Here is a 25152-nt window from a genome sequence, read left to right as displayed (position 1 = left end):
AACATGGACGGGTCAACACCTTCCTTTCCATCGCCGTCCCGAGGGACAGTAGGAGGGGTAGTCCTCTTATCCGCCCTCTTCTTGTTGAGCTCCTCTCGTAGATCCGCGGGCGTCCTCCTTGAGGTGACCTCGATGTCGCTGTGAGAGCCACCATTGTTCCCTTGCCTTGGCCCCTGGGGTGGCCTCGACGGTCCGGGACGCTCCTGTGGCTTCTCCCTGGGGGTGTTACTGGTGAAGTGTCTGGTCCTCCCGTCGTCTACTGGGACAGTGGTTTCCCGACCCTTCTCTTTCCTCTGGGGCAGGGTCATGTTCGACTTACCTTGCAACAGGCCATTCAGCACCTCCTGCATGTTCTCTAGGGTAGTCTCTAGTCTTTGGTTTTTACGGTGCAGTTCACGAATCTCCTCTTCATAGAAACGAGATTTGGAACTCGAGCTCACGGAATGGACCCGGGGTTGCTTATCGTGTCTACGCGTCGAGGGGCCCGGGTCTTGGCGGCCGGAGTTTGGTACTTGTGGTGGTTTGGGAGGAGGGTACTCATTGGTATTCCCGGGTGGTGCAGTAGTTGTCCTTGGAGGACTTTCACCGTGTGGGATGGCCGGTGACGAGGCCTCCTTGTCATTCTCGTGAACCTCAGGGTCCCTTGGGGGCTCTACGTCCCGGGGTGGAGGTGGATCCTTCATGGAGGCCTTCAGCTGGACTCCGGTAAGGTGGACCTCCACTTCTTGAGGCTCCCTGAGTCGCTTCGAACGTCTTGGCATTTCTCCTTGCCGGAAGTAATGGCAGAACAGTTGCTTGGTGCTTACGTTCCCACAGACGGCGCCAAACTGTTGACGGTGAGAACTCGTCAACGAAGTTAAGTTGGAAAAATTATCGAATTGAAATCGCTAATTAGAAAGCTATGAAAACTTGAACAATGACTCAAGAACAATGGAATAGCAACAATGGAGAATTCAATATCTCATTCACACTAATGTCTCTGCTACAGTAAAATTTCCAACCCCCTTTCAGGTGGTCTTAGGGTCCATTTTATAGTAGGCTCTAATGGCCTTAGATACATAGTGGTCCAGGGGACCAAGTGGTACATACGTACTGTGTCAGAGGAGTGGCTTCAGAGGTTGTGGTCGTACATCCCGTACAGAAGTAGGTGTCAGGAGGATGTCTCCACTACTTGTCGGTACCCATGTCTAACGCGTGGTGGCAGGCGTAGTGGCGCAGGGGGTAGTGGTGTCGGCTCTGACCTATGGTCGTACACGTACGGACCATAACTCCTATCCTTGCATACCCACTCCTGGCATTCCCACTACTTGTCTGGTAGGGGTACTATATCCGTACTCTGACTTCTTTAGGTTTGTAGGCACATTCCGTACTCATGCATGTACCGTGCCCCTTGCGAGTATTCTCGCCTCCAAGGCCATGGGCACGGGACCATGGGCGAGGCCATGGGCGAGGCCATGGGCGAGGCCAGGGGCGAGGCCATGGGCGAGGCCATGGGCGAGGCCATGGGAGAGGCCAGGGGCGAGGCCATGGGCGAAACTATGGACGCATCTCGCGAGGCCACTTGGGAGGTGTGGCCTAGGCATCTCGCGAGGCCCTTTGGGTGGCGTGGCCTAGGCATCTCGCGAGGCCACTTTGGTGGTGTGGCCGAGACCTTCTCGCGAGGCCACTTGGGAGGTGTGGCCTAGGCATCTCGCGAGGCCCTTTGGGTGGCGTGGCCTAGGCATCTCGCGAGGCCACTTTGGTGGTGTGGCCGAGACCTTCTCGCGAGGCCACTTGGGAGGTGTGGCCTAGGCATCTCGAGAGGCCCTTTGGGTGGCGTGGCCTAGGCATCTCGCGAGGCCACTTGGGAGGTGTGGCCTAGGCATCTCGCGATGCCACTGGGGAGGTGTGGCCTAGGCATCTCGCGAGGCCCTTTGGGTGGCGTGGCCTAGGCATCTCGCGAGGCCACTTTGGAGGTGTGGCCTAGGCATCTCGCGAGGCCCTTTGGGTGGCGTGGCCTAGGCATCTCGCGAGGCCACTTTGGTGGTGTGGCCGAGACCTTCTCGCGAGGCTACTTGGGAGGTTTGGCCTAGGCAACTCGCGAGGCCAAGCGAGGCCATGTCGCCTCGCGCCTAAGCATCTGAGCGGGGCCGTGCAAGGCTATGACATCTTAGCATCCACACCTTGTAAACTGCGTGTTTTCCCTTGATGAGATTTTGATCATCAACAACAGGGGCGACGTACCATTTAACATCTGGGCAAGTTTGAATGTTAGGGTCGAGGATATTTCTTTCCTGACCACTGGTCGAGGGGATTCCAGCCTGAGGAGCAGGCTGATTTGAAGAGTTGGAAGGTTTCTTTTTCTGGGCAATGGATTTTACTCTACCCATGGCTGGATGGTTTGACTGAGGTCTATTGGGTGGGGTTCAAGAAAAATGAATTTCTGGTATCAGCAGTGACAGTTGCTCCTCGTCTTCAAGTAATTGGGCAAGCAAGTCATCGTCAATAGGCCTTTCACCTCCCAAAGGATCTTGCATGAATATCTACGAACAGAGAAGGGGGGAGATGAGAACGTAAAGCCTAAAAATCTGTGTTGAGAGTTAGAATAGCATTGCTCGCGTATAAAAGTTAAGCTTTTATACGGCTAGCAGCATTCTAGCAAAAACACTAAGTTCTATACGAGCAGTTTGAAAAACAGATTGAAAAGCGGAAGTAAAATTTTTTTTGGGAACAAAGCTTTTTCTACTCCGAAGGGGAAGGAAAAAGCCAGTTTTTCAACTAGCCTAAAAATCAAATTTTTACTTCGATTTTACGCCCTAAATCTACAATCTCGACTACCAAGCTGGCTCCTAACTCCTACGAAGAGTTACTTCACTACCCTTTCAAACATCTATTGGTATACACACAATCCCCATAACAGTTTCTGCCAAGAACATGCAAAAGTTCAGAGATAAAAATAAGTATGAAACAAGTTTTGCATGGCAACTCAAACGTCTAAGAAGTTCATGAAACTTACTTAGATGAAGAACGGAGTCTGAGCACGAAGTCTGAACATGAAAGCTTCCCAGCGTTCGGATGAAAGTTCCTGGGAATTTTTGGGATCTGAAGACAGAATTTCTTCGAAGTTCTTGGAGACGAGATGGCAAGTGAAAAGTAAAAAGTAAAATTGTGAATTTGGGGTATTACTTATAATGACTACGATACGGTAGAAGTAGTAATCATAAATTACCTTTTTCAAAGCATGGGGAAGTGTAATGGTCGTCAGACAAGTTATTGGGAAACTGAAAAGACTTGATTGGACATGATTGATCACCTTTTTCAAGAAAGCACAGGCGGCTCTGACAGATTTCGTGGGGTATTCGAAGGGTCAGTTTCCTAAGTTTACTTATTGCTGGTCGCAATAAATAAACGCTGGGGGCAAATGTTTTCCCAAAAAATGGTTGCTGATGATGTGGCAGGGATTTCTCACACGTGGTTGGCACGTGGTAGAAGTGCTGCTCAACATCGACCAGAGGCACATCGCTTCGTCAGGGGTTAACTTTTAGATACGACCAGGCTGGTCGTATAACTTGATTTGTTTCCTTCTAAGATTGTAATCTTATAATAATTGCATTGAATATTTCCTCATTATTACCTTGATACGCGGTTATTGAGGAAATATATGGCCCGTTGGCCCATGTAACCCTCCTTGAGCGTATAAATATACATGAAATAGTTCAAGAAAGGGACTTTTTGATGACTAAATATTTTTACTAAGATAGAGAGAGAGAGAGAGAGAGAGAGATAGAGTGCAATTATCCATCATTTTATTGTATTTCTTCCAAGGTTTGTGAAACTCAAGAACCCTAGTTCTTTGATCACTGCTTTGAGATTCAATTTCAATAATAGCAGTAAGTGGACGTAGGTCATTACCATCCTTTGGGGCCGAACCACTATAATTCCTTGGTTTTTTCTTCTTTTTCATTGGATTATCTTTCTTAATTGTCCTTTTACCTTTTGTCGTACATTTTACTCCGTGTCGTTGGCCAAATCAAGGGTCATCAATTACATAAATGAAAAATTACATATCTGAAGGAAATAAATGAAATGTTGCGACCAGACTGGTCGCCCATAAAATATGATATATGCTGAGTGGATTCTTTTCTGGTCAATGGTCAAACAAACCATACTCATTTAAACAGTCGCGTGTATCCCACGTGCACGTTAATTCTACTACGTCACTAAGTATTCCTTTTCTGGGTAAACATTTGCCCCCAAGTTTATTTTACTGTGACCAGCATATAATAAACTTAATCGACCGACCTTCCGTCTATCCCGTCACATCTGCCAATGCATTTTCGAAAAAGTAACTAATTATGGACGTTGCAGTTTCCCAAAGGCATTTTGAAGGCTAACACGATTCCCCACGTATCGAAAACTCACCCCCATCATTACCTTTTTAACTATGCCACGATCATTATAAATAACCCACTCGTCTCATTTTTTTTTTACTTTTTACCACTCTTCTTTTTCTCAAGAACTAAGAAGAACAAAGCAAGAAAATCTTAGAAAAATTTGGTGATCCGAGGCGTGTTCGTCCAGCCCCAAGCATCAACACTCATGACTTCGCTTCAATCTTCCATTCAAGTAAGTTTCTTGATCTTCTTTGTCTCTGATATACCATGCAACATTTATTTCTTTGAGTATTCTGATATTCGATCTTTGAGGAAAAACGATTTCGGGGTAATCAGGCTCGTAGGTAGTAACATGATAGGATAGGAGTTTTAATTAGTACAAAACTATGTGGGGCTTAGAAATTGGCGTGGGAAGTACGAATACTGATTTAGGGTCCCAAATTGAAGTAAAAATTTGATTTTTATGCTTTCGAAAAAATCTGGGTTTTTCCCGCCTGTTTTCAGAGTAACAAAGTTTTCCTGAAAAAACTTTTCACCTTTGCTTTTGAATTTGTTTTTCCAAATTGTTCGTATGTTTTTAGTGTTTACGTTAGAATGTTGCTGGTCGTATAAAAGCTTAACTTTTATACACGAGCAACGTTATCCCAACGTTTTCACTTCTTCTATCTGTTGGCTGTAGATTCTCATCTCCCCTTTTCTGTTCCCAGATATTCATGCACGATCCTTGGGAAGGTGAGAGGCCAATCGACGACGATCTGCTCGCGCTACTATTCAAGGATCAAGAACAATTGTCACTGTTGTTTCCAATAGTTCCATTTTCTCTGCAAGACCCAGCGACTAGACCTCCGACCAGCCAACCGAACATCGGTCGCATGAAGTATCCTGCTCGTAGAAAGAAGAAAACAGCCAACCTATCTTCTAACTAGCCTGCCCCTCGCACCGAGGACCCTTCTACAAACCCTCAGCCTGTAAATATTGCACCCCTAGAAATCCAACCTAAAGCCCAACCTCGCGACGGCCTTAGGCCAGAGGTCGAATGGTACGTAGCGCTTCCTAGCCTCATATCAGCTAGGATGCTGAATAACTATCTCAAGAAATGCAATCTTTTTGGGATAACCCTAATCAAACCTTCACCTAACCAGAGGGAAAACTTGCTTGGGGGCGCCTTTAGCGACTGGTTGAGGTACCATATCGAGGCAATGGCTATATTGCCTCTGCATTAATTTTTTCAAGGGGTGGCCAATTATTTTGAGGTCGCCCCCTTTCCAATTACTCCCAACGGATATAGAGTACTATCTGCACTCTATATCCTTTATAACCACAAGAAGTGGACTGTACCTACACCACATGAGATCAACTACTTGTTCGATCTCAAGTCCAACCCCAACCACAACAACACAGGGTTCTTCCACTTCTACCATCAAGAGTCCGCTCGTACCTTCCTGAGCGACATCACTTACAAATCCAATGTAGGGAAGTACTTCAAGGAGTACTTTCTTACAACGGACCTGGTCCCTGATAACCTGGCCTTCACCAGAGGAGGTAAATCTTCTAATCACTAGTCGTTTAATTTCCTCTAGCTTTTCTATACTGTCTTTAGAACTTTGGTGTTGTTTAGGTGCATGGTACCGACCATACCCTACTCCAGAGATGGAGATAAGGGCAGCAACCTTGGCCAGCATGACGAATATCGAGAAGAGCGTCAAAGAGCTGGTTACTGAAAGCAACTTAAGTCTGGTCAGCCTTCTAGCACCTCACGAGGAAGTGAGGGAGTCTATAGCAGGGATTCCTACTGGAGGAGAGATCCCCGAGTAGCATCAAGATGTGTCACAGCCCGCAAGAAGGCAGGCAACAGGAGTGACCATCAGGGAACCCTCCGGCATCCCACGAGTTACTGCTGCTTCGACCCAACACGGGAAGGGCAAGCAGACACTTCCAGAATACCCCGAGCCCATACTCGAGTCTTCTGATGAGAACGGTACTAACTTCTCACTTTTAAAAAATTTGCCCATTCTCTGTCATTTATTCGACGGGGACTGCAACTTTAAATATGCGATCAATAGTTTAAATTCAGACTTCTTCAAGGCAGAGAGTGAGTGTAGTAGTAGTACCATAAATAAAGTATCGACCAATAATAATAGCTCGGGTATACTACATAGAGTTTTTCTTGCTCTTATTCCCTTGCTTTTTTAAGTAACTTAATTTATATTGTCTGATCGTTTGTTTTCATCCTGCAATAATGCCTTCCGGAGAAGCGTTCGACTTGTACAACAACCCCACTGCCACAGCTCTTGCGAGCAGGCGACACCTCGGGGAAGGCAGTAGCGACCCTTCTAAGAAAAAGGCTCGACTGAGGATCCTCCTGCACCAACACCTTCCAAAGACACGACTCCTCCTCCAGCTCCCATCGACCCGACTCCTCCAGCTCCTCGTAACCCAAGTCCTCTAGGTCAGTCAGGGAAGACTCAGGCCATGGCTATCCTGAACACAGCTTACACCTCAGCCAACGACTGGCTGAAGAAACTATCGAGACACCGGCATAGCCAGGAAGCCTTCAGCAATGTCTCTACCATGAAGGTCAACCAAATTTTTAGTCATGCGCTGAATGAAGTACTTAGTATAAGTTTCCATTTTTGATGTGCTTTAGTTGTCTATCTTGCCCTTTTATCCACCCTAACAACTTTACTTTTTCTCTGATCGCATGGGGTTTTGATCATGAGTACTGGTTGGCATTGCTCAGGGGAGATGGTTTCCAAGCATGCTGAAGAGATTAAGACAGTCGAGGAAAGACTTGCCGAGCAGCTCAAGGTGGTCGAGACCAAATAAAGCAACTGCGAGCGACTGAGGACAAACTTACCAAGCTGGGTGAGGAGCTGAAGCAGCACCAGGAGACTTTGGTCAAAATCACTGAGGCCAAAGAGAAATACAAGGAGGCTTCAGTGCTAAACTTCAAAGAGGCCTCCAAGCTCCAGGACGACTTGGCGATCAGTAGAAAGAAGATTTCCGAGCAAGAAGAGTGCGTCAAACTGCTCGAAGAAATTAATGCTCGCAACCTGGAGAGGTTCAAGGGAGCAGTGTTCAACTACTTTTATATGTTCTAGAAAATCAACCTCGAGGCGAACTTTGACTATTTACCATAACATATGAAGCAGGCTTAGTTGGCTAAGGGCATTGCTCGCTTGGAGGAAGTGGAGAAAGCTCAGGGATCCCCTAAGAGATCTTTGGCGATAGGTATTGAAGGCATCGAAGAGGATGTTGAGACCACAGTCGACCAGCAGCCCCGGCAAGATCCTCCAGCTGCTCCTGCTGCTCCATAACTTTATTTAATTTTTTGATTTGTAACTAGGACACACGAACCACGGTTCGTGATGTCAAGACATTTTTTTGATGCGTAGGGCAGCTTTTCTTTTAATTAGTAATTACATCCGAGCAGCAACTACTCACGGTGTAAAACATTTTACTTTGATATTATAATATTTGTAATTTATTATAACATATGTTCGCATGACCGAACATAGCATAGCACTTTGTTTGGATTTGACAAAATTTAAACAAAATTTTGAAAAATACTCTAAGTATTGTAGTATGCTTTCCCTTATTTTTCTCGTGTGTTTACATATGCTTGTTGATATGCTTTGCTTGCTTATTACTTTATATGCCCCCCAAGTGATTGAGGAGCTTCAGGTCCTCGGACACTTTCCATGACCAAGACCTGTTCGAACATTACTGCTCGTAATAAATACTTATAAAAATGATAATATAGCAAAACAACACACGTAATGAGCAAATACTTGTAATAAATACAATAATTGGCAAGAACAACTAGCTGCGCACAGTTCCTTTTATTTCTCATAATAAACGGACAGTCGTGTCTTTACGAGTGATCAAAAATTGATCTTACACTTATAAGCGACTAGTCATATGACTGACTAACCCTTGTTCATAAACATGTAAAAAGTGAAATTAATACAATCCAATGCTTTAAAAAGAACAGTTTTATTGATAATACATGCGCAGGTGTTCTCCATTCCAATAGCGAGGAATGAGATCTCCATTCAAGCGAGCAAGTTTATAAGTGCCTGGTTGGAGGACTTCTTCAATTTGATACGGACCCTCCCAGTTAGGTCCAAGCATGCCGAAAGCTTGATCCTGGGTGTTAAGAAAAAATCTTCTAAGTAAAAAATCTCCCACGTTAAATTTTCTTTCATGTACTTTAGAGTTGAAATACCGAGCAACCTTTTGTTGGTAAGCTGCTACTCGAAGTTGAGCTTGCTCACGCCTTTCATCGACCAAATCCAAAGATTCCATCAATAACTGACTATTAACACTCTGATCGTATGCCAACCTTCCATGTGATGGTGAGTCTAATTCAATAGACAACATGGCTTCATATCCATAGGCCAAAGAAAATGGAGTATGGCCCGTTGCTGTTCGATGGGACATTCTATATGAACAAAGGACTTCTGGTAGCTGTTCTGGCCATGCACCCTTCACTTCTTCAAGCCTTTTCTTCAAGGTATCCTTCAGGGTTTTGTTGACATCTTCAACCTTTCCATTTTCTTGCGGATAAGCTACTGAAGAAAAACTCTTGATAATCCCGTGCCTCTCGCAAAAATCTATGAACATATCACTATCAAATTGTGTGCCATTATTTGAGACAATCTTTCTTGGCAACCCATACTGACACACGATGTTCTTCACTACAAAATCTAGCACCTTCTTGGTCGTTATTGTTGCAAGTGGTTCGGCTTCGGCCCATTTTGGGAAAGTAGTCAACAACAACTATTGCATACTTGACATTGCCTTTTTCTATGGGTAAAGACCCGATCAAATCTATCCCCCACACTGCGAATGGCCACGTGCTTTGCATCTGTTTGAGCTCATTAGGGGCTGCTCGTTGTATTTTGGAGAACCTTTGGCACTTGTCGCATTTTCGAAAAAATTCCACAAAGTCCTCATTCATGGTAGGCCAGAAGTATCCTTGCCTTAGGATCTTTTTTGATAAACTCTACCCCCCAGTACGATCTCCGCAAAAACCTTCATGGAATTCTTGCATTAGTTCCTTGGCCTTTTCCTTTGAAGCACACCTAAAAAGTGGCATCGAGTACCCTCTCCTGTATAAAAATCCATTGGCCAGAATGAATCGAGCCGACTGCCTCTGGAGGGTTCTTGCTTTGTTTCTGTCCGTCGGCAGCACTCCTTGCTCTTGGTATTTAATGAAGGGCATCATCCATGTGTTTGTTGCTTTGCGGAAAAATGCTCAACTGGTACTATGTTTATGGTGTCAGCATCTTTCGTGCTTGCTAACTTGGCCAAAGCATCAACATTTGAGTTCTGGTCGCGAGGTACTTGCTGGAGAGTATATTTTTCGAACTATGCCAATAAGTCCTTTGCTTTGTTCTAATAAGCAACCATCTTAAGACCCCGGGTTTGATATTCTCAAATAATTTGATTAACCACTAGCTGGGAGGCACTATAGATCTCAAGCGACTTTATATCCATGTCCTTGGCTAACCATAGCCTTGCGAGCAGAGCTTCGTATTCGGCTTCATTATTGGACGTTGTGAAGTCAAATCTGATTGCACAATGGAATCGATATCATTCGGGTGTGATTAAGATCAAACTTGCTCCAGCATTGTGCTCATTGGAAGAACGATCTACGAATAACTTCTAGGAAGGAGCTTGACTTTGTAGTTCAGGTTCTTCTATCGGCTCGGTATCCTGGATTCTAGTGAATTCTGTGACAAAGTCTGCTAGAGCCTGTCCCTTCATAGCTGCTCAAGCTGCTCGAGGCGAATAGAAAATATAAAACTGCCCATTTTAATAATCGACCGATGACTTCTAGTTTTTGGAGAACTTGTCGTAGTGGCTGGTCGATGAGTACCACGATGGGGTGAGCTTTGAAGTATGGTTGCAACTTTCTGGAGGCCAGAATCAAGCAATAAGCTAATTTTTCAATGGGCGGATACCGCAACTCTGCCCCTATTAGCCTCTTCCTTATATAATACATAACATTTTGAACATATTCCTCTTCTCTGATCAGGATAGCGCTAGTAGCATACTCGGTGACAGCCAAGTAGATGATCACAGTTTCTTTTTTGATCGGCTTGGATAAGATCGGTGGTTGCGCATATGATACTTTAACGCCTGAAAATCCTGCTCGCACTCTTCCGTCCACTCGAACTTCTTGTTGCCCCTAAGTAGATTACAAAATGGAACGTACTTTTCTGTTGATTTAGAAATGAATCTACTCAAAGCGGCAATCCTCCCGGTTATACTTTGACAACTTTAATTTTCGCAGGAAACTTCTTCTCAATCAGGGCCTTGATTTTTTTGGGATTAGCTTTGATACCTTGTGAGTTTACTATGAATCCCAAAATTCTTCCTGATCCAACTCTGAATTAACATTTGAGGGGATTTAACTTCATCTAATGTTTGTTCAAGGTGTTGAAGCATTCTCGCACATCCCCGATGTCCTCTCATGCCTTCTTCGACTTGAGTAGCATGTCATCGACATATACCTCCATGTTAACACCATTCAACTCTTTGAACATGTGGTTGACCTGTCGCTGGTAAGTCACACCAGCGTATTTCAAACCGAAAGGCATTACTTTGTAACACTAATGCCCTATATCAGTTTGAAAGCTAGAGTGATCCTTATCAAGTGGCTGCATACTGATCTAATTGTATCCAAAGTATGGATTCATGAATGACAAGATCTCATGCCCTGATGTGGCATCGACCAGCGGTCAATCCTTGGCAGTGGGAAATAATCCTTTCGGCAGGCTTTCTTGAAGTCTGTGAACTCCACTCACGTCCTCCACTTGCCACTTGGCTTGGAAACCAGTACAGGATTAGAGACCCAAGATGGATAAAATGCTACCTCGATGAATCCATTCTCCTTTAGCTTCTCGACTTCTTCTTTTAACGCCTTTGATCTATCTTTGTCGACCAGCCTCCTTTTTTGTTGTACTGGTGGAAATTTTTTATCTATATTCACGACATGGCTAATAACTGCTAGGTCAATCCCAACCATATCTTTATACTACCAGGGAAACACCTCCTGGTTCTCCTTCAAAAATTCTACCAATCTTTTCTTTGTTGTTGTCTCTAAGTTTTTATCGACTTTCCCAACCCTGGTCGGATCTGCCTCATCAAGTTTGACCTCCTCGAGGTCCTCCATTGTTCCTACATCTTCTTCAAAATCCACAAAGCGAGGATATAAATCCCTATCCTCGCTTTGGGCAACACCCTATTTGGTGACTTGTTCACCTGATTGGGCTTGGCTTCATTTACCAACAGCAACCTTTTCTCAGCTTTTTCGCCCGATCCGCCCCCTTTTGCCTTGGTGATGGAAGAATTGTAACATTCCCGCGCTTCTTGTTTGTTTCCCAACACACATCCTACTCCTGCGTCGGTTGGGAACTTCATGGCCAGATGCCAGACCGAGGTTACGGCTCGCAGGTCGACTAGAATAGGCCTTCTAATCACAGCATTATATGCAGAAGGATAATCGCCTACTATAAAAGTAGTGAGAAATGTCGTGTTTGTTGGTGCAGTTCCTGCTGTGACTAGAAGCCTGATCGACCCTGTTGGCATGAGCCCTTCTCCAGAAAAACCATAATTGGTTTGGTTGCATGGCTCCAAATCCTGGACTGATAACTTCATTCTTTCTAGCGAAGATTTGTACAGAATGTTCACTGAGCTCCCTGTATCCACCAATACTCGCTTAACCATCATATTAGCTTTGTGGACATCTACGACCAGAGGATCCGAATGGGGGAATCGAACATGATGAGCGTCAAGCTCAAAGAAAGTTACCGTTCTTCCTCTATTTGAGCTTTTTTGGGAGTTTGCTCCTCTACGTTCAACATTTCATTGTCCTGGTCATGACGTAAGGTTCGGGCATACCTCTCCCTTACCTTCCCACTATCTCCTGCCAGGTGTGGGCCACTGCAAATGGTCAGCAAAGTACCAGCAACTGGAGCTGGCTGTAAAGGGGGCGAGCATTGGCGTATAGGTGCCTGCTCGTTGCCTCCTTGAGCCTCTCGTTGAGAACCTCTAGGGGCTTGTACATATCTTCTCAGGTGTCCTTGTTTGATAAGGAACTCAATCTCATCTTTAAGTAGGTTGCATCCATTGGTGTCAGGACCATAGTCGTTATAAAAACAATAAAACTTTGTTGTATCTCTCTTGGAGATATCTTTTCTGATTGGGGCTGGTCGCCTAAAGGGAACAGTGGTGTTAGTGGCCTAGTACACTTCTGCTCTACTATCTACTAGGGTCGTGTAATTGGTGAACCTCGACTCATATCTGTTACTTTTAGGGTGCTTGTTCTCAGATGTTGATGGCTCGTGGTTCGCCCTTTTTCCTCTGTTTTTCCCATTATTTTTGTCGTTTCCATTGGGTTTCCCAGACCCATTCGCGGCTTTGGTGGGATCTTCTTTCGGCTTTCGGCCGTCTCCAAGCACCTTCCCTTCGTTGGCAATGGATTTTTCGAGCTTGATGTACCGATACACTCAGTCCAGAAATTCTTGGGTGCTCTTTACCCCATTCTTTCTCAAACTGTTCCAGAGGGATGAATGGCGCCGTACTCCAGCAGTAAGTGCCATCATCATCCCTTCATCACCAACTGTCTTAGCCCCAGAAGTAGCTTTCATAAAACGTTGGACATTCCCCTTCAAGGTTTCTCCCTCCTTCTGAAGTATCTCGACCAGTTGGTTAACCTCGATAGGATGTACACGACCAGCGTAAAACTATTCGCAAAACTCCTTCACGAACATTTCCCAAGACACTATGTTAGCAGGAGGGAATTTGAAAAATCACTCCTCAGTAGTATCAGAAAAGGTGGCTAGAAATATTCTGCATCGAGCGTCATCTGACACTTTCTGGATATCCATTTGTATCTCGAATGTATTTAAGTGTGATACTGGGTCTTCTAATCCTGTGAAGTTGGGCAAGATTGGCATCTTAAATTTGCTTGGAGTCTCGGCCATTGCTATTCTTTGTACAAACAGGGTGCCTCTTCTCCGGTCGTATTCAATGTGGGATGTCCGGCTCCCCACTAGCTGTTGGAAGACCTGATTCAATGCATCGAGTTGGGCCTGTACAGCGTCTGGTATTATTGGGGCGACCGGTGCTGGAGGGGCATACTCCTCATATCTTTCTCGTCTGTCATTGAGAACATCCCTCAAATTCTCATCCATACGCCTTTGTTCGCTAGTGCCTAGTCGATCAAAGACGTTAGGATGCCTAGGCTGCCCCCCAACATTCTAGCTCGTCGGTCGGTTCTCTCTTGGTGGGGGGTTCCGCTCCCCACCCCTATCTCCTTGCCTTCAATCAACATTTCCTCTGCTGGAATCCGTCTCATTGTAGTCATTCCCATCCCTAAAGTGTGACAGACTATAGTGCGACCTGGTGATTGCACTGTTTCCCCCTCCCTTTGTTGGCATGTGTCGACCGTTAGGCGGAGGCCTGCGCTGGCTGTAGGTCCCCAAGAATTATTATGTCATGGGGGGCCCTAACTGTAGAGCCTAATTCAACTTTCCTTTTGCTAGCAAAAGGACGTTGTCCCTTGCTCGGTGGGTTTGGCTCCTCAACAGTCTGGCCTCTAGGGCTTCGGGGAGGCTGCCTAGCCCTATTCTGCCTTTGCTGCTGGGGATTGCCTCGACCAGCGCGAGAAGGTGGCTACTGCTCAGGATCTTGAAATGACCTATTTTGTTGAGTAGCAGGGGGTTGCTCCGGCCTTTAGGGGCTTGCCGGTTGAGGAGGAGTGTGGTGATGTTGCCGATGACCAGAATGTGGACCTTGCTGTGCTGGTACACTGGGTGGCTAATCCGGTTGGGAGGCTGGTGCAGGCTATCTTCGGGTCAACTGGATGGATTCCTCTAGAGCGGCAGTGGCGTCCCTCTACCAGCAGTCCATATTGGCCTGTTGCTCATTCAATTCTTGGCGTTGCCTATCAGTTTCTCTCTGCTGCAATGCCATCGTTTCAACCATATTTTCCTGATTAGCCCTCAGATTGGCTAATTCCTCCTACAACATAATCAATGTCATCCTCAAGGTTTCAGAATCCATTTCCTGCTCTTCAAACTCCACTTGTGGCTCATCCTCAGCCACATTTTGCGGAGGAGGCTAGGTTTGTGCGACACCAGAGGTTTGTTCAGCCTTTCTAGCCATTTTCGCCATTTGATATTCTTGGAGGTCTTGAGTTCCGCTCTCAATGAAAGAACCAAAATGTTGACCCTTGAATTGTTCAATGACACGGAGTCAAGTAAAACAATAGAAATGAGATCAAATAAAGATGAAAAGATAAACGACACAAAAATATTTATAGTGGTTCGGCCCCAGTAAAATGGTAATAACCTACGTCCACTTAGTGTTTTTATTGATGTAAAATCCCAAGAACTGTGATCAATGAACTAGGGTTCACGAGTTTCACCAATTTCAGGATGAATACAAGTATGGCGGATAAAAACACTCTGATTCTCTCTTAGAACTCTGAAGTTTAGTAAGTCTCTCGGAAAAGTCCCCCAAAAGAAAAGTCTCCTCTCTTGAGCCCTTTGAATCTTATTTATAGACTGAAGGAGTTTTTACATGGGTCGATGGGCCTTAATTACATTTAATACAGGCATATCTAAATTGTAACGCCCTACTTCCTTAGAGCCGTAACTAAGTGAGTTTTAAGACAAAACAGTGTGCAATGAACTCGCTAACTGAGGTTTTGAAACAAAAGTGTGACTAATTATATGTTAAGGCTGTAATCTTAGAAAAATGCGTTGTTTCAATAAAACTTCTAGTATTAAACATTTGGGATCCCAAAATAAGGTTTGAAAACTATTTACATCTTAAAATAAGTTTACAATTGATCAGTTATAAAAATCATAGATTATTACAGCCATTTTCGAATAAACCCCCAACCAAAGCAGTCGGGCAGGCCAAACATGTACGCGTCGCTTCACGCTCTCCGTACTCATGGTTGGTTGACTCAGTCTTTGTCCTTACCTGCAACACGGAGCACCCGTGAGCCGAAGCCCAGCAAGAAAACTCATGTAGAACATAACATATGCAAATATACAGTTAATCATATCAGATAGTCCACAGATAAACAAGTCAACCATTAGACTAAGCAAACACGGCCATGCCGCCCCAGAAGCCTTACCGAAGCCTGGGGTATCGGTTCACACCGTAAGGATAACACATGTATCCACCGGGCCCTGCCCTGACTATAGCATCCCATGTGCTAAGTGTTACTTCCGGCCCCGCTGCCGCACCCGGCCTACGCCGCACCCGGCCTACGCCGCTCTCGGCCCTAGCCGTTCATTTTATTATAATGACACATATAGTATAACACAACAACATTCGAACGAATAATAATTCATTTAAGTCTGCATCCTAACATGTCATGCAATATAGGGCCATGCCCGGCAATCATCTCATCATGCAACATGCAATATAGGGCCGTGCCCCGCAATCACACTATGGGCCCATGCCCTATCCTACGGGTGTTATAGTTTTCTTACCTTTCCCTTCAATAGCTTAGATCACCTGACTCCTTGAGCACGATCCCACTCGAGCCTTAGCGCACACCTAGGCACAAACATAGGTCAAAGTCAACACCGAACCCCAAGTCCGAATACCTAGCCTCGGGACCAATCCCGAGACCCCGGGAAGTCCTAAATCCCCAAAAGAAAGTGGCGGAATCGAGCCCTGAACCCTAGGTCAAAATCCCTCATCAAAAACCAAAAATCCACCTCTGTGAACAGTGCAGCGCTACAAGCAGAACTCACCTCCCCAGAACAGGGGCTAGTGCTACAGCGCCCACTGACTAGCGCTGTAGCGCTAGTTGCAGCCCAACAGAACCCGAAAATCGCATCTTACAATTTCCTTCAACCAATTCAACCCCAAACTTGTCCAAACCTTTTCCAAACCCAAAATCAAGCTTATAAACACCTCATACTCATCCCAAGCATCCCAAATCCTCAAATCCCAAGAACATTTATCCCAAATCTCAAAATCTACCATGAACAACCCTAAACCCAGAAATTCAGTCAACAACAAAGTTAAAGGCTTAGAATTCTTACCATTGATGCAAATTTCGACCTTGATTCAACCCTAGACCTCCTTAGCTTGTTCATCATCAAAGCTTGCTCAGAAATTCCCTAAAATTCCCATCAACTCAGCTCAAAACACAGCTCAAACCATCAAAAACCCTTAAAACTGAAATCTCTAAAACTTACCTCAAAAGTTGATGTGTTCTTGCCAAATCTTCAAGTCTAACCCAAGATCCTTGATGCACAGCCTACCATTGCTCTCCACTAAGATTTGCCCCAAGAAAAATGGAACGGAATGGTGCAAAAATGCACAAACCGACCCTTGTGAAAACCCCTCTGTTTTCTCTCTTTTCTTTCTTTCCTTATTCTTTCTTTTCGTTTCTTTCAGCATTCTCACTCTCTATAAAGCCTTATAAAAACCTATCTTTAAAAGCCAAATGACCAAAATGACCTTCCTATTAAATCTAAATCCTTTTGTCCAAATAGGGCCACTTTAGTCATTTTATCCAATTCCCGCTAATCCTCAAGTGTCTCTAATATTTTCCCGCTACCTTCCAACACCTGATAAACCACCAAATAAGTATCCCCCATCGTCAAAATAAATCTCAATCTATTCTCTGAATTCCTGTTCATACCCCCAGGCTCGCCCCAAGCCGGGTATAAATTCCCGTCATGACTTTCTGCTAGCCTGCTCACTGGGATCGCCTCGAGTCACAAATCACAGATACACCCACATACCACTGTGGTCTCAACAATCATCGCATATCAATACAGTTATGCCCAACATGGCCAAAATTACAGTTATGCCCTACTAACACGATCCGGGCCTACATGCATACTAATATACATAGTCATGCATCTCAGATAAACAAATAGTCATATAACATGCTTTAAATCATAACCATGCATTTAACTCATCAAATCACACATAAATCCCATCATGCCCTCCTGGCACGCTAATCAAGGCCCTTAAGCCTTAATAGCTAAATTTGGGTCGTTACAACTATCCCCTCCTCATAAGAATTTCGTCCCCGAAATTTATCCAACACATCAGTCAGTAAACCTGCAACTCTGACCATAATTTCCAAGGCCCACCGCCTTTACTTTACTTTTCGACAACACTCTCACAAGAGTAACAATCTTGCCCCTCAAGATTTTGTCTAATAGCCATACTCTCGATAGCTTCTTGTTTACACCGCAACCCTGCTGAAACCTCAGGGCCTGCCTAGATTACAATGACCAATTCATTGTCTTATTCCTGATTCCAGAGATACTCAAAATCATCACCTCTACTAGGTGGGATCAGCTTGTAGGCCCCACTGGCCTAACCCTTAGTACAACTTCAGAATTTTATGTTGAATTAAGAGTCAGAACTCTCCCTTCGTTCTCTGGACACCTTACAGATCCTCGTCTGTTATTACGCAGAGACGCAACTCTTTCCTTCCGGAACTTTATTTCCTCATGACTTAGCAATTTACCAGCTCTTTATTCTTTCAAATAGGCAGACACTCCTGCCTTAAGAAGTTTCAACGACTTCTTTGGCTTTCTCTCTGAACTAAAGCCAAACTGTAGTATTCACTATGCTTCACCTCTTATCAAGCCCTATGTCGCGTTACATTAACAAGTTACCAGCAACTGCCACCACGACTTACTTACCAGGGATTACACTTCCCTTAATACCTCAGGTATTTGCCTACTCAGCACTTAATTCTTTAAGATCTTTGATAAACTTTCAGACTGCCATTCCACTTGCAATCAACTGATAATTCCAGGTTCCCACTCTGTTCTTTTCGTCCTCTAAATCCATTCCAACAATTTAAAATACTATAGGGTCCCAATTCCGTATCATTGACGTTCTACCCTGAAACCAGTCCACTTGACCCGACAACATGAACTCTCTCAACTGAGTTAAAACTTTTCATGTCCAAACAATTTACTCAAGGTCTATTGTGGTCTATTCCCACGACACACCACCACCTCACCTAACCCCTCAGGGTCCAAAGGAAAACACTAGATTCTGTCACCCACTCGACCCTCCTGGTACGACGTACCCAAGGAGGTGGAATGATATCCATTCAGAATTCTCATTCAAGCACCAAATCTAATTGGATCCTTCATCCATTCCTGGTATCCTAACTTGTACCACCTTAGCAGGGTCCTTCCCTGCTTCAACCAAAGCTGACACTTCGGATTCCATAGCTCAGTGACACTCACCAGCTAATCATACCTACTAGCGTTACTCCAATCTCAGTCGTTTCCTTGTCCACTCTATTACAGTCTATGGCGTTATCCCCTGACTGACACACACCTCACAGTTAGGAGTTCCGCCTCCAATTACATCTCCCCTCTTTCAATCGAGGATTTCAAACACTGATCATCTGTCTGTTACTTTTCACCACCTCTGTGTCTCAACGCTATCTTTCTTACTAATACCCAATACTCAAGCACCTTATGATACGTGTAACTGTTAACTTAACGCTCCATGTATATCAACCACGTTTATTCTTTCACCTCCCGCAAGGTTCGATCCATTCTCGTGTCAATTTATTCCTGGGCGTGCCCAAATCGTGGTACACTCCCCCCACTTCCATGTCCTTACCATAGATCAGGTCCTTTATGCAATCACTCTTTACTTAACTTTAACACACACATAATCCGGCATCCCCAGATATTAATCAATTCTTACCTTGTCTTCTGAATTTCTTTCTGATTTGACGCCACTCAGTCCGTCTAACCTCAAGTTTTACTGTCTCCTCATCTCTGATGTAGTCGTCCCCGGAGATGCTTGCACAATAGATGACGCGCTTACCAGTCTTGTTATGCCTTCAATTCTTCAGACGTTCTTCATTAGCTTCTTTGCAACTTCAGATCAATTCTCCTCTTACCTGTCCTTTCTTCCTGTGGCTCTAATCTGAGTACTTCTGACGACACCCAAACTAACACTCCGTAGAACCTTACCTGAGACTCCGCCTTCTGGGTACAAACGTCATCCGCATAGTCATTTGCTCACCATTTCCGTCTGGGAGTAATCCACATGAACTGCTCGTGAGCTTGAAGGGGACTTGTTCATACCGTTCATGCATCCTCTGCCCAAAGAACTTACCTGTGCTGTTGTAACTTGAACCATTCCAGAATCTTTGTTACCAGCTCCTCACACCCTACCCGGTGCAAACTAAACAATTCACGAAATGTCTTTATCCTTGGTTTCCAACTGGTAATAACCAGGTCCTAGATCAACTCTTGGAGACATCGTCCCATCTTGTATCCAACATTGTACTTTTCGTTCTAACCCGAAGATGCTAACAATCCCCGCAGTGTAACACACTGGCTACACCAGGGTCAATCCTTCGATTGCTTCACTAGACTTTCTGTCGGCCAAAACCGTCTTTTACAACATTCTTTATACCAATCCTATCTTCCAGAGTTCCTAATTCCTTCTCAATAAGTATTACTTCCCTCAGCCTCCCGAACAACACCTTTGAGGCAACCTCTCTATGTCCATCACCCTCTCGGAGCATTCTCAACACCGAGTCCTTCCAGTTCGTTACATGCCCAAAGCATAAACCAGTCAGTTAAATACTCATCCTCGAGGAATCAGCCTCGAACTTTGAACGTATCAACGCATTCCAGTTCCCCGTTCCCTCACCATGGGAAATTCATCCTCACATATCGAGTCATTTCATGTAGAAGTCATGCCCTCACCTGACCTCCTCTCAGGTGGCATCCTTTCCCTCGTGCATACCAAATAACCCCCTGGTTCCTGTCGCCATCTCGATAACTACCTTTTCAATCAGGCTTCTTTCCAATCTCAATCTAGGTGCCCAAGCACTGTCTGGAGTCCTTCTACCTCAAAAATTGAGAATCCTTCCTTGCGACATTCTAACGATAAAAGTACCATCTTATCAATCAGACTTTTCCCCTTTTCTTGGCAAAACCAGAAGCCACAGAACTATCCGGGGTTCTATCAACTTGATTATCACAATTCTCTCCTTACTAACTCCATCAAAGGGAGCACTGCCCTTGCGGCTTTAGAACTCATGATCTATACATCAACCATTAGTTCCTCGAACCACATGGCTCTCTCCGCTATCCACATGCAGACGATAAGTTCTTACATCAGAGCGGCCCAAACACCTAGGACTAATCCAGAGTTCAATCCTTAAATGGGTCGCCATCATTTCCAGATACATCCATCAGTATAACTTTCCGAAATGAATTATCCAATTCACCAAACCCATTGATTTACACTGTTGTTACCCCCAACAGTCCAAACCGAACTTATAAGCCCACCAGTCTCCACGGTTCAAATCATGTCTTAATAATCCCTTCTAACAATTCATCATCTAGGTTCTTCCCAACCCATTAAGCCAGTACCTCAGCCCGAGTACCATTTCCAGGCATCTCCCTGCCTCAACATTTAACACAACCCTCTAATCAGGATCTCTCATCCTCTTAACCAAGGGTGGAATTAACTCTGCCCGTCTATTGATAAATTCCTTGTCAGTCCGAAATCTCCTCAAAACCCGAGGATAACACCCTTTAAGCCTCTCATTATTACCCTTATCTGTCCACACCTTCGCAGTAAGCCAACACTGGTAACCTTACTGTTAAAACATCGAAATCAGCTATTTCCCCGGAGAAATCCGTTGTTCTTCTATCCCATTACAACTAACAAACTCCACAGCTTACTCACACACTAGTGACCCTTTGCTGCTACTTTTCGGGATAACTGGAGATCTCAACTCCAACTTATATCTAGAATTCCCCTTTCAACCCAATATCAGGTCCCCAAACCCTTCTAGGAACAAACAACAAGAGTTCATCTATCAAAACTGACCAACTCCTGAACTCTGTGGTTCATACCCTGAACCAACCCACAACTAGATCCAAATATCCACAGGTATAATGCACACACAGGCATACACTAGGTCAAATCCACAATGTCATACATTTAGCTACCAGATTAACATCACTAAGTATATCCAGGTCTCAACATGCTTCATACAAGCAAATAAACAGATATAACATGTGAATTTAATTCAGAAAATTTCCCACATACACTCAATATGTAAACCATTATGCCAATATTCATCCATATGCATAATAGTATTATTCAGCATGCATTAATCTCAACATGCAATAGTCAAGGGCCCAGCCCAACAGCATCTCATGCATATGTCAACTCATTTCTCATGCTCCATATAAATAAGCAGGCAAACAGGACATTCAAACATACATTCAGACATGTTAATCAATCATACCAACCAACCCTGAGTCGAGCTTGTCACTGACAGCGAGCGTACATGTTCAGTCGATCTCCAGAACCAATAAACCTTGGCTCGCTCTGATACCAAGTTGTAACACCCTACTTCCTTAGAGCCATTACTAAGTGAGTTTTAAGACAAAACAGTGTGCAATGAACTCGCTAACCGAGGTTTTGAAACAAAAGTGTGACTAATTAAATGTTAAGGCTGTAATCTTAGAAAAATGCGTTGTTTCAATAAAACTTCTAGTATTAAACATTTGTGATCCCAAAATAAGGTTTGAAAACTATTTACATCTTAAAATAAGTTTACAATTGATCAGTTATAAAAATCATAGATTATTACAGCCATTTTCGAATAAACCCCCAACCAAAGCAGTCGGGCAGGCCAAACATGTACGCGTCGCTTCACGCTCTCCGTACTCATGGTTGGTTGACTCAGTCTTTGCCCTTACCTGCAACACGGAGCACCCGTGAGCCGAAGCCCAGCAAGAAAACTCATGCAGGACATAACATATGCAAATATACAGTTAATCATATCAGATAGTCCACAGATAAACAAGTCAACCATTAGACTAAGCAAACACGGCCATGCCGCCCCAGAAGCCTTACCGAAGCCTGGGTTATCGGTTCACACCGTAAGGATAACACATGTATCCACCGGGCCCTGCCCTGACTATAGCATCCCATGTGCTAAGTGTTACTTCCGGCCCCGCTGCCGCACCCGGCCTACGCCGCACCCGGCCTACGCCGCTCTCGGCCCTAGCCGTTCATTTTATTATAATGACACATATAGTATAACACAACAACATTCGAACGAATAATAATTCATTTAAGTCTGCATCCTAACATGTCATGCAATATAGGGCCATGCCCGGCAATCATCTCATCATGCAACATGCAATATAGGGCCGTGCCCCGCAATCACACTATGGGCCCATGCCCTATCCTACGGGTGTTATAATTTTCTTACCTTTCCCTTCAATAGCTTAGATCACCTGACTCCTTGAGCACGATCCCACTCAAGCCTTAGCGCACACCTAGGCAAAAACATAGGTCAAAGTAAACACCGAACCCCAAGTCCGAATACCTAGCCTCGGGACCAATCCCGAGCCCCCGGGAAGTCCTAAATCCCCAAAACAAAGTGGCGAAATCGAGCCCCGAACCCTAGGTCAAAATCCCTCATCAAAAACCCAAAAATCCACCTCTGTGAACAGTGCAGCGCTACAGCGCCCTAAAGAGGGCGCTGTAGCGCTACAAGCAGAACTCACCTCCCCAGAACAGGGGCTAGTGCTACAGCGCCCACTGACTAGCGCTGTAGCGCTAGTTGCAGCCCATCAGAACCCGAAAATCGCATCTTGCGATTTCCTTCAACCAATTCAACCCCAAACTTGTCCAAACCTTTTCCAAACCCAAAATCAAGCTTATAAACACCTCATACGCATCCCAAGCATCCCAAATCCTCAAATCCCAAGAACATTTATCCCAAATCTCAAAATCTACCATGAACAACCCTAAACCCAGAAATTCAGTCAACAACAAAGTTAAAGGCTTAGAATTCTTACCATTGATGCAAATTTCGACCTTGATTCAACCCTAGACCTCCTTAGCTTGTTCATCATCAAAGCTTGCTCAGAAATTCCCTAAAATTCCCATCAACTCAGCTCAAAACACAACTCAAACCATCAAAAACCCTTAAAACTGAAATCTCTAAAACTTACCTCAAAAGTTGATGTGTTCTTGCCAAATCTTCAAGTCTAACCCAAGATCCTTGATGCACAGCCTACCATTGCTCTCCACTAAGCTTTGCCCCAAGAAAAATGGAGCGGAATGGTGCAAAAATGCACAAACCGACCCTTGTGAAAACCCCTCTGTTTTCTCTCTTTTCTTTCTTTCCTTATTCTTTCTTTTCTTTTCTTTTAGCATTCTCACTCTCTATAAAGCCTTATAAAAACCTTTCTTTAAAAGCCAAATGACCAAAATTCCCTTCCTATTAACTCTAAATCCTTTTGTCCAAATAGGGCCACTTTAGTCATTTTATCCAATTCCCGCTAATCCTCAAGTGTCTCTAATATTTTCCCGCTACCTTCCAACACCTGATAAACCACCAAATAAGTATCCCCCATCATCAAAATAAATCTCAATCTATTCTCTGAATTCCTGTTCATATCCCCAGGCTCGCCCCGAGCCGGGTATAAATTCCCTTCATGACTTTCTGCTAGCCTGCTCACTGGGATCGCCTCGAGTCACAAATCACAGATACACCCACATACCACTGTGGTCTCAACAATCATCGCATATCAATACAGTTATGCCCAACATGGCCAAAATTACAGTTATGCCCTACTAACACGATCCGGGCCTACATGCATACTAATATACATAGTCATGCATCTCAGATAAACAAATAGTCATATAACATGCTTTAAATCATAACCATGCATTTAACTCATCAAATCACACATAAATTCCATTATGCCCTACTGGCACGCTAATCAAGGCCCTTACGCCTTAATAGCTAAATTTGGGTCGTTACATAAATAATAATGGAAATTGCAATTATACATAAATGCAAAATTAAATATATGAAGGAAATAAATGAAATTTTGCGACCAAACTAGTCGCCCATAAAATATGATATATTCTGAGTGGATTCTCTTCTGGCCGATGGTCAAACAAACCATACTCACTTAAACAGTCACGTGTATCCCACGTGTATGTTAATTCTACCATGTCATCAAGTAGTGCTTTTCTGGGTAAACATAAACCACGACTCTTTAAAATTTAATCAATGCTTAAAATTTAAACAACACTTAAAATTTAAACAACGACTTTTTAAAATTTAAACAATAAGGCTTAAAAGTTAAACCACTGGGTATAAAATCTAAACCACGACCATATGAAATATAAAACATGATCATTTAACGTCTAAATCACGACTCTGTTAAATTTAAACCACTATGCTTAAAATTTAAACCATGACTATTTAAAATTTAAACCTCAAGGCTTAAAATCTTAACCACAATGCTTAAAAGTTAAACTACTAGGCTTAAAATCTAAACCATAAGGCTTAAAAGTTAAACCACTAGGCTTAAAATCTAAACCATGATTGTTTATATTCTAAATCGTGACTCAATAAAATTTAAACCACTAGTTTTTAAAATTAAATCCACAAGACTCAAAATTCATACCACCACTCTTTAAAATTTCAACCACAAGGCTAGAAAGTTAAACCACTAAGGTTAAAATCTAAACCACCACCATATAAAATTTAAACCACGATCCTTTAAAATCTAAACCACAACTCTTTAAAATTTAAACCACTAGTCTTTAAAATTCAAACTACAAGACTTAAAATTTAAATCACGAGTCTTTAAAATTTAAACCACATGGCTTAGAATTTAAATCTATTTAAAATTTAAAACACAAGGCTTAAAAGTTAAACCACTAGGCTTAAAATCTA

The sequence above is a fragment of the Humulus lupulus genome, chromosome 3, assembly GCF_963169125.1.
Source record: "Humulus lupulus chromosome 3, drHumLupu1.1, whole genome shotgun sequence".
Classification (NCBI taxonomy): Eukaryota; Viridiplantae; Streptophyta; class Magnoliopsida; order Rosales; family Cannabaceae; genus Humulus; species Humulus lupulus.
This window is presented reverse-complemented; position numbering follows the sequence as displayed.